The 11,830-nt window shown below is 39.2% G+C and overlaps 1 protein-coding gene across 1 annotated transcript in view; it reads right to left on the reverse strand.

The window, feature by feature from the left end:
- AMOTL1 (angiomotin like 1) overlaps positions 1-11,392 on the reverse strand; it is a 164,776-nt gene extending 153,384 nt beyond the window's left edge. The window contains exon 1 of the mRNA XM_006766867.2: positions 11,227-11,392. The gene's annotated coding sequence lies outside the window, so the exon portion shown is untranslated. The remainder of the gene's footprint in view (positions 1-11,226) is intronic.
- Between the last annotated feature and the right edge of the window lie 438 nt (positions 11,393-11,830).

Raw genomic sequence — 11,830 nt, forward strand, 5'->3', positions numbered from 1 at the left:
AGCTAGAGAAAGAGGAGCAGTTTCAAGCTTGGGAGTATGAGAAGGCTTTGAAGGAAATATTTAATATCATACCCTTTATGTGTGTTCTTTTACAATGCATATTTGTTATTATTGTAATTTTTTAAATAAAAAAGTTTTCTCACTTTTAATTTGTGCTTCTATATTTGGAAGTCCATTTTCTTTTGTTAGGTTTATAGGCCATTTGTATTCCTTTTCTTCTGAACAGGCTATTCATGTGCTTGGCCCATTTCTACTCAATTTATTTTTCTTGTTGAATGTACTACTTAAAGCTTAAGAAAACATATTTTGCTATGTTATGTACACTATGTGAATGATTTTTTCCATATGTCATTGTATTTTATTTCACTTATACTGTTTTCATCAATATTTCATGTAATTATATGTATCAGTCTTTTTCCTGTATAGTTTCTGAGTTTGGTGTCATGTCTGAGAAGGTCTTTTCTATTTTAAGACTATTAAATAATTTACCGATTTAAAATTATTTTTATTGTATCACCAGTGGCCTGGTGCACGGATTCATGCACATTGAGAGGAAATTAATTAGAAGAAAGATTCCTGCAGTAATTACATTACTGCAAAAAAATCACATGTCAAAATAGTATATAAATATAGTATTATAAAATTAAAATATAAAATATTTTAATATTGCTATTTGCCCTTTCTCTATAATAAAAGTGTCAGAGATGAAAGAGAATTAGTAAAATATATATGAAAATAATATATAAATTGATTAATAAATAAACAATATTCTGTCAACGACATCGCTTTCTTTTGGCTTCAGAGGTACATTGTGCAATAGTTGGTCTTCAGACATTATGGCGTTGAGTGCGATTAGTGCCAGCGAGAGTTTTATATGTATCGTGCATGTGTGCGTGCATGAGTCAACGTTTATTTTTAAATTGCCAGTGAGCGTCATATGTACCAGCCGGCCATCAGTTGGTCAGTCTGTTGGTCGGTCAGACAATCAAACAAATGTCTTAGCCTTTTATATATAGAGATATTAATATTTTTTATCAATCTGGGATTTATTAGAGATAGGGATCCAGCTTAATTTTCCTTTCCAAGTGGCAGTCTTCTCCCAATACCACTAGGTTTAAATGCTACATTGCCATGCTTGTTGGCTCTATTTCTGGATTCTTTATGCTCCTCCATTGATGTCTCTAATGTTACAACAATATTTTAATTATTGTATATTGGAGCAGCTCGAATATCTAGTATGGCTAAACTTCCTTTCCTACATTTTTCTTCTCTCACTCACCCCAAATTTTTTTTCTGGCTAGTCTCATCTTTTAATTTTAAAAGTTTGATAAGGGACAAGATATTATAGACTCTTTTCTCTTCACTCGTCTCCTCTAAATTTAACTAAATACCCTGGAAATAACTCAACAGACTATAATAAAAGGAGCCTAGAAGATGGAAAACAGAAGGCTGACTGGCTATGGACCTCAGAACTCAAGAAACCATTGGTGATTTTCCCAGGTTTTCTTCTCATCTACCATATATCCCATACTGGGCACAAGGGAGGCCTACAACCCAAAACAACAGGCATAAAAATAAAAAATAAAAAAGACAAGAAAAGCCTTCTCTCTGTGACCAAAGGACAGGGAAAGGACGCACCCAGCAGAGACCTAGTGGGAAGATACATCCCTGACCTCCAGGGAGGCAGTGACAGGACCAAGAGACTGATCTCCTAGAGCTGCAATTGAGTAGAGCTAACTCATTCCCTGCCCTGCAGCAGGATCCCCACCCTACACCCAGAATAGCAGTGGGCCACATCTTCACAGCATCAGTAGGGGCCTCTGTCCCACACCTGAGACAGCATCATAGAGCCTGAGTGGGATCCATCACCTGCCCCACACCCACCAAGCAGCCCAGAGGCACTTGCAGGAATAATGCAGGAGCCCAAATAGAAACCCATGTTACTACTGTAAGAACTCTGACAACAAATTGTCATTAGAACTAGAGCTTACAAAAGTAGGCAAGAACCTACACTCTAAGTCTAAATAGGGTGACTACCTACAAAAATAAAAAATGTTTAAATAGGATCAAGCATCTTCTATCATAATATCAAAATTTCCCAAAGTATATTTGGAAATCACTCAACGTACCAAGAACCAGGAAAAATACAAGTTGAACGAGAGAAGACAACCAATGCCATACTGAGATATAAATCAGAGACTGGAATTACTTGACAAGGATGTTAAAGCCGCCATTATAAAGGGGCTTCAGTAAACAATTATGGATCCTCCTGAAACTAATGTAAAAATATAATATTTCAGTAAAAAAAGTTATGAAAAAGGACCAAATGAAAAATGTAAATTTAGACAATAGAAAAAATAATTTTTTTTAAAAAAAAACCTCCCTAGATAGGAAGGAAATAAAAAACATAACAGTAGAAATAAATAAAAACTGAAAACAGGAACACAATAGAGAAAATCAGTAAAACAAACAGCTGGTTGTTGCAGGAAAAGAAATCAGTAAGATCAATAAAACTCTCGCTAGATTGATAAGGATAAAATGAAAGAAAACATAAATTACCAACATCAGGAATGAAACTGGAGGTATTGCCACAGATCCTGTAGCCATTAAAAGGATAATAACAAAATCTATGGACAGCTTTATCATATTAAATTCAACAACTTCAAAAAATAGCTTAATGCCTTGAAACCATAAAGAATGAAAACTCAACCAAGATGAAATAGATAATCTGAATAGTCTACAATTATTAAAAAGTTTGAATTTATAATTTGAAAGTTCCTGAAAAAGAAATCTCTTGATCCAAATGATTTCACTGGAAATTTTACCAAGTATTTAAAGAAGAATTAACACCAATTTTACACCAGCTCTTCCAAAATATAGATGAGAGGAAATCACTTTGTATCTCATTTTATGAGGCCAGTATTTCCTTGATATCAAAAATCAAAGACAATACAAAAAGGGAGAACTACAAATCAATAACTCTCATGAACTGAGATACAAACATTCCCAATAAAATATCAATAAATTGAATCCAGTAGTTCTTTATAAACCATCTATAATATATCATGACCAAGTGGAATTTATTCTAGATATGCAAAGCTTGTTCAATATTTAAAAATCATTCAATTCTAGAGGTGAAAAATAATATGATCATATCAATTCTTGCAGGAAAAAAAACATTGAACAAAATCCAATACTCATTCATGACAAAAATTTTCAACAAAGTAAGTATAGAAACTTACTCAACTTGATTGAGAATGTCTACAAAAAATCTACAGTTAACACCTTATTTAATGATAAAAGACAGAATACTTTTCCTCTAAGACTAGGAACAAGACAAGGGTGTGTGTTCTCACCACTCTACCTCAACATAGTTTTGAAAATTCTAGCCAGCAAAATAAGGCAAGAAAAAGAAATTAAAGTCAAACAGATTGGAAAGTGAAAATTAAAATTATCTCTAAATTCACATGATAGGATGGTCTATATAGAAAATTCCAATGAATCTACAAGAAAACTAGAACTAATAGATGAATTCAGCACAACTACAGGATTTACTATCAATAAACAAATCATTAATTCTATTTCCAGGAGATATAGGTCAAAAGGTACAGACTTTTAGCTACAAGGTGAATAAATTCTAGAGACCTAAGGTATAGCCTGTGTCTACAGTTAATCATAATGTATTATATACTTGAAATTTGCTAAGAGTAAGATCTTCAGTAAGCTTTCTCAAATGATCTCAGCACACAAATACACATACACATAGTAATTATGTGAGCTGATGAATATATTAATGAACTTGATTATGATAATCACTTTATAATGCATATTATATCAAGCAGCATGCTGTACACTTTAAATATAAACAATGCTTATTTTTCAATCAGGCCTCAACAAAGCTGGGCAGTAAATAATAGAAAAAATAATTGTATTTTTATATACTAAATTTATACATGAAAAATGAAATGTAACAATGCAATACCATTTTCAATTGTTCCAAATAAAATACTTAACTATAAGTCTAACAAAATATGTTCAGGACCTTCATGCTGAACATCCCAAAATGCTGAGGAAAGAAACCAAGCAAACATGAATAATGGCAGAAATTTCTCATATTTGAGGACTAGAAGACGCTACATAGCAAAGATGTCATCTCTTCAAATTAAACTACATGTTTAACAGAATTCCTATCTAAATCCCAGCAAGGTTTTTGTAGGCAAAGACAAGCATTTTATAACATTTATATAGACAGTGGAAGGCCTGAGGGTAGCCAAAGCAATTTTGAGAAAGAACACCAAAATGGGAAGAATCACGCTGCCTGCTGTATATTTTATTATGTGGCATCTATATAGCATGTAGAGTAATCTAGATGGTATGGCATTATCAGAGGGAGAGGCACATGGGTTAATGGAATAGAGTGGAAAGCCCAGAGGTAGAGTCATATAAATATACTCAATTTATTTTTGACAGAGGTTCAAAACCAATTCAATGAAGAAGAGCTAGCCTTTTTATCAAACAGTGCTAGAGCCATTGGACATACAAAGGCAAGAAAATGAACTTCAACCTAAACCTGACTCTTCATATAAAAATGATCTCAAAATGGATTACAGATTTAAATGTAAAACCATAGAGTTCTTAGAAAAAAAATAAAAGAAGAGTCCATAAAAGGGAAAACTGATAAATTGGACTTTATCAAAATTTAAAACTTTTGCTCTGTGAAAGATCCTATTAGAGGATGAAGTAAAAATTTACAGAGTGGGAGAAAATATTTGTATACTACACATCTGAAAAAGGATGTGTATCTAGAATATATAAAGAACTAGCAAAACTCAACAGTAAAAAGCAAACTAACCAACCAGAAAATGGGCAAAATACATTAACAAACATTTCACTGAAGAAGATATATAGAGGGTGAATAAATATGTGAAAAGATGACCAATACCAGAAACCTTTAGGGAAATTCAAATTAAAAATCACAAGGTATCACCATCCAGCTATCAGAATGGCTAAATAAAAAAAATAGTGATGACATCAAACTGTGACAAGGATGCAGAGAAAGTCTGTCACTCATGTATTGCAAAAGGTAATGGCCACTCTGGAAAAACAGTTTGGCACTTCCTTTTAAAACTCTTGGGCATTTATCCCAGAGAAATGACAATTTATGTTCCTGAAGAAATTTGCATACAAATACATGCTCAAGCAGCTTTATTTGTGATAGCCCCTCTTCTCTAGTGGGTAAATGGGCGAATAACTAAACTGTAGTATAGCCATGCCTGTGGAATACTACTCAGCAATAAAAAAGAACCAACTATTGATACATACTTGGGTGGATCTCAGAAAATTAGGCTGAGAAAAAAGTAGATCTCATGCGTGTAAATACTGTATGACTCCACTTATGAACATTCATGAAATAAAATTATATAGATGGACAACAGATGAATGACTTCAAAGGGTTAAGGAAGGGAGTGGATACAAAAGGATAGTAAAGAGATCTTTGTGGTATTCATATAATTTAGAATCTTGACTGTGGGGATAGTTTAATGAAGTTAACATGATAAAAATTGCATTCAATTACACACATAGACACACACAAATGAGTACATGTATAACTGATTATATCCAAATAAGGTCTGTGATTGCACCAATGTCCATGACCTGGTTTTGATAGTGTACTATAGTTATGCAAAATGTAAACACTGGGAGAGGCTGGGTGAAGCAGACACACACTCGTGAATCTATTCATATTTTGTAATAAAAGTATTTTTAAAAATGCATGAATCAGTTTTTCTTTAATAGTCAGAAAGTTCGCATTATTCTTTGTTTAAAATATCCATATGACTAGACCAACCACAAATTTAATGAGACAAGTGTACCTAATGTCAGTTCATAGATTGAAGTTTCAGTAACTCTTATTCACAAAATATAAATAAAGTAGGAGAACTTAACACATTTTTCTCTCAAGAATTCTGTTACCCTTCACCTTCACTACCCTACCAAAGTGATGGCATGTGTAAACAGGAGAACCTGACATTTCTGGACCTTCTTGGGTACAAGTCACCCAACTTTAATTTCTCCTTAAATAGAATGTAAAAAATAATAATAATAGTTAATATGTTTTGAGCACTAAACTACTCAACTACCTGTTACACAGTAGAAGGTAAGAAGAGGACTTATAAGAAATTGGAAAATATGGTCTCAGTTCATATTGTTTAAGATATAGGGGATTTACAGCATGGAGGGACCTGGTGAGTATTATGCTAAGCAAAATAAGCCAGTCAGAGAAAGACAAGTATCATATGATCTCAGTCATATGTGGAATCTAATGAACAAAATATATCCAGAGGCACAGAAGCAGGGAACAGACTGATAAATCTCAGAGGGAAAGTGAGGGAAGGGAGAGGGAGTGGTGGTACAGGGAGAGATTAACCAGAGAATTTATATTTATATGCCTTTATGCATAACCCATGGACACAGGCAATAGTGCGGTGAAGGCCTTGGGGGGCAGGTGCAGGGTGGAGGGGACCAATGGGGGAAAAAGGAGACATCTGTAATACTTTCAATAATAAAGATAATTAAAATTAATTAATTAAGCCACAAAAAAAGATATAGGGAAAATAATGCATAATCATGCTTTTTAAGCATTTGAATATATGTTTGGAGGACAAGAGAAAAAATAGCAGTAGAATAAATATTCACATATAGATATTTGGTTTAATTTGAACAATTATTGAACACATCTTGGGCACCTATCGTGTGACTGATTGGAGCTCTAGGCTTGCCAGGGAGCCCGTGGCTTTGGAATTTGTGGCAACAGTGCCATCAGTGAGACACCAACACCATCACTAATACTACTGGTGACTGCTATTCAGTCAGCACGGTGTGATAGACACTATGCTAAGCACTCACAAATATCATCTCATTTAAATCTCCATGAGAAGTTTGTGAGATGGCATTCTTATCCAGATTTTGAAGTTGAAGAAATTGAGACGAGAAATGTCTAGATACTTTCCAAGGTCAGCCAACTGGAAAATGTCAGAATCCAGATTGCAACCCAAGTCATCTGATTTCTAAATTCAGGCTCTAACCACTATTCCATGCGTCTTCCCTGAAGCTTATTTTAAATTCTCCTGTTTGCTGCTCTTTTACAGGAGTCTCAGTAGCTTTCCACCAGACCACAGGGCTCTGGGCGTTTGACGTCATATTTTTTCTGCTCTGCCCACTTCCCCCAACGAATTCCATGTGGAGGATGGAGCAGCATTGGAAGGGCAGGTAAAGGAGATCTTCCTGCAGAGCTTAGCATGAATAGTTAGGTGGGTAAGTGATGGAGGCAGATGATAAGAGAAAAGTGTGTGTGTGTGTGTGTGTGTATTTTTTCCCCTCCACTGATTTAGTTATAAGGATAAAGCCAGTTAGTAAAGTAATCGAGCCTCTTTCTCACATTTTTAAAACTAAAACATTTCCTTCCTTGGTGTCTAAGACAGCCGTGGGCAAACTACGGCCTGCGGGCCAGATCCGGCCTATTTGAAATGAATAAAACTAAAAAAAAAAAAAAAGACCATACCCTTTTATGTAATGATGTTTACTTTGAATTTATATTAGTTCACACAAACACTCCATCCATGCTTTTGTTCCGGCCCTCCGGTCCAGTTTAAGAACCCATTGTGGCCCTCGAGTCAAAAAGTTTGCCCACCCCTGGAAGACCTGAGAATATTCAAGGACAAAGGACTTTCTGGACAGATTCCTCTACTCCTGCACACACCCTGGGTGCTTGATCGAGGCTTGCTTCTAAGCAAGACTACCACTTCCTTCCAGTTATCTATTGCTGTGAAATGAACTACCTGCAAACGATGGCACACATTGCACATGGTTATCTCCCAGGGTTCTGTGGGCTGCCTGGGCTGAGCTGAGCTGGTCTCACTCGGGGGCTCTCACACAGTTGAGGTTAGTGGCTGCGTCTGGAGTCATTGGAAGCCTTCCTCCCTGGAGCCTAAATTTGAGTGGCTGGAAAGCCTGGGGCAGCCTGGGCTTGTCTGCATGGAGCCTCCTCACCCAGCTAGCATGGGGTTCCTCACAGCATGGTGGTCTCAGGGTAATTAGTGGTCGTGCACTGGGGCTGGCTTGTACCAACATGTCAGAGCCGATTCTGTGTGTTTCTTTCCAACCCTGCATTCAGTGCTGTCGCTTTGGTAGCTGGAAATTGGCCATAGTGGAAGGGAGTATTTTTACCATGAAAACGAACAAACACTGCAAATCAGGGTTTTTCTCTTCTCTCCCTGCCCCCCACCCCCAGACAGCCAGGGTGCTAGCACATGAATTTATATGGTGGCTGGCTCCCGGCCCAGAATGAGTGAGCCAAGACAACCCAAGAGGAAGCAGCAAAGCTTCTTAGAACCTAGCCATGGGAGTCCCCAGATGTCACTTTCTTCTTATTCCATTGGTCAAACAAGTCCCTAAAGCTAGCCCTAATTCAAGAGGAGGAGAGCTATCATCCATGTCCCATGGAAGAGTAGCAAGTAAATTGTGTAACATAGGACCTGGTACAGAGTAGGCACTCAATAAGCACTTGGTGAATGAATGAATGAGTCAAGTCACGTAAACACTAATCCATATAATCCTTAAATCACTTGTAAGTATAACGCTTTCTGGGAAGTTTTATTTCATCATCAGAGAGACCAATGAATTTTAAGTCCTCAAAAACCCTAAATCTAAAAATTCCTTGATATAGATCTACTCACCCTCTGCCTGCAGGTGTTCACAGATCTGATCTGTGTATGCAAGCCCTCCCTGCTTATCTACTTGACTGCTGCTGTGCACATGACAATTGCAGAATGCTTGTGTTATAGATGTTTTTATACTATTTATATCTCCTTTGCTTCCCTGAGTAAATAGCAAATTCCTTAAGAGAGTTCTCATGTGTTTCTTTGCCACTCCTCCTTCCTACCGTGTCGAAAACAGGTCATTATACATGTACATACACACGAATGCTCACAAGATATATGATGGTTAGAGATTATAAGCCTTAACAGGGAAGGAAGTAAAAATTCTTAATTGCTATGTTTCAGAGCCTTCCCTAAATGTTCTAATTGAACCCTTATGTTCGTCCAGTGAAGTAGGCATTATTACTTCCACTTCCCAGGTCAGGAAAACGTGTCTCCGGAAGGGTCAGCAGTCTGGTCAAGGCTACATAGAAGTGGAGGAGCTGGGATTCAAATGCAGACCCGCATGGCTCCAAGGCCCGAGCTTTATGCACCCACCCCCACCTACCCCCGTTCTCTCTGCCTCCCTCCTTGAAGGATCTACAAGAGTCATAAAAATGCTGTTTCTAAACCCCAAGAGGGGAACAGGTGTTTCAAGTTCTGCTCTTGTTTAAAAAAATGTCCTTTAAAAGCTTGGGAAGATAAGAAGTTTAAAATGCGTCAGGAAGGAAGTGAGCCTGGTATCAGGGAGGTCAGCTGGAAGGTTATTGCAATGACTAAGGCAAAGAGCATTAGCAGGTTGGACCAAGGTGGTGGTAGTGGAGTGGAGCGATGTGAAAACTTTTGAGGGATATTAAGAAGACAGTCACAGGCTAGAGGATGATTGGTTTGTGTGGGTGCTGATCACTCACTGTAGAATCATCTGGCCGCACCAGGATGGCAAGGCTAAAGAGAGGAAGCCTGTGTGGGAGGTTTCTATAATCCTGGAAGAAGATGATAAGGGCTTGTTAAACTAGGAAAAGAGCCATGGAACTGAAAGAATGCAAGAATTTGAGAGATTATATGGAGGCAGAATCTGTTGGATGTGTTGTCAAACTGGATGTGGGAGTGTGAGGACAAAGGAGAGGTCAAGGGTGAAGTCCAGAAATCTGTTATGGACAACCAGATGCTTTTTACGGAGCCAGGGACACAAAAGGGGGAGCAGATTTCAGGTAAGGATAAACTCTGGATGCGCCAAGGGAGAGGTAAACGTGTCAGCAGGTGCTGGCAGCCAATATGCAATTGCATTTATAACAAAACATCCTTATCTTATCTAATGAGATTCTTGCTCCCTTCAGAGGTTAAAAATGAACATACCACCAGCCAGTGTGGCTCAATGGGTGAGCATCAACTTATAACCAGGAGGTCATGGTTCGATTCCTGGTCAGGCCACATGCCCGGGTTGCAGGCTCAGTCCCCAGTGGGGGGCATGCAGGAAGCAGCATGTTGATGATTCTCTCTCACAATTGATGTTTCTAACTCTATCCCTCTCCCTTCCTCTCTAAAATCAATATATCAATATATGTGTGTATATATACATATATTTAAAAAGGAACATATCAAATACTATGTGTAGTAGGGTTGTGTGTCAGGTAATAAAAGGCTTTTGCAAGTCTCAATGTTTTCACTTCACGGTGGTTCAACTCTCTCCAAACGCCATTTATCACCCTGTAGGCGCCTCCATCATAACCGAGATGCCTTTATTGAGCCTCCAAAGCTAATAAGAGATGTGTGATTCAATCAGGGACAGTGACTCATGTAACCCATTGAAAGTGCTGCGGGGAGACTTCAGTGGTTCCTCAGGTCACAGGTCTGCCTGCACACACACACACACACACACACACACACACACATACCCCAAAACTCATGCTCATTTTCTTAGAAGCCAAGACAGGCGCAAAGATGTGTTTGCACACTTCTGCGCACCCTCCCTCCCCCCGCCCCCCCAAGCAGGACAGCCATTGTTTACACAGGTGCCTGCATGTCAGGGCAGGAAGCCGGCCCCTTTGTCTCCTCCTCTCTGAGGAAGATGGAGCATTCACCTCGGTGAGTGAGCAAATAAAGGCTCTTGGGAGAGTTGCTGCCTTCCTGCGCATCAGCTTTTGTCATGAGATCCTACAGGAGTTCTACCCAAACGCAAAGCCAGCCCTTAGGAAGGCGAAGTGGGCAGGAGAGTCCCAACCCCAAGCAAACCACCTGTAGGCGCTTCCCCATGTGCCTGTTACACAACTCTCAGCACAGGCACCGAAACCGAGCTCGGATTAGAGTTCCCTGCCCACGGTGAGCACCCCTACTTTCGTGCCCAGCTGCGTGGGGTGCTCCTCATCCAGCTCAGAGCCCGCTGGCCCCCCCAGGTGATACCAGATGGCTGGGAACCCACTGGCCTCCTCACCCAATCCCAAGTCCCTGGACTTGACTCCACCTTTACCCAGAGATGCCCCGAAAATAAAGCTTTCTTGGGTGAAAACCCACGAAATCAGAGCTTGCTTACCTGAGAGAAGGTCCTGGCGACCGGCAGCAGAAAAAACAAGTCCTCACAGAAGTGACAGGGACTCACAGGACGAATCTGTTGGTTTCAAAAGAAGAAAGGTGACTTCATCCCCGGTGCCCTGGAGTTGAAAAGAGCAACGAGTGCTCCCTGGCTGAGCCAACTCTGCCTCATCGGTGATGACTCCATCCAAATTATGCAGCCGCTGCCCAGACATGCTCACACTCCAGAAGGTAAATCTCTGGAATCTGACTAGCCCTGTTTTCAAAGAGCTTCAGCGAGTCCTAAAGCACCAATCACCTTGCCCAGCACCAGGGACAGAAAAAACAAACACTATTTCCCTGCACCATATCATTGTCTCCCAAGAATCCCCCTGTCTGGAAAACAGCTCCTCAGGAAGGAAGACAGGTATTTAAATTCCTGAGGGGTAAAAATTTTGCAGGAAGGAGGGTATAGAAAAGAAGCAAATATATTTCAGTCAGGATGAGGGGCGGTAAGAAGCTGGAAATAGCCCAGTCAGCGCCGCTCAGTGGTTGAGCATCAATCGATGAACCAGGAGGTCACAGCTCCGTTCCCAGTCAGGGCACATGCCTGGGTTGCGGGCTCG

This window comes from Myotis davidii, unplaced genomic scaffold (genome assembly GCF_000327345.1).
Source record: "Myotis davidii unplaced genomic scaffold, ASM32734v1 scaffold641, whole genome shotgun sequence".
Taxonomy (NCBI): Eukaryota; Metazoa; Chordata; class Mammalia; order Chiroptera; family Vespertilionidae; genus Myotis; species Myotis davidii.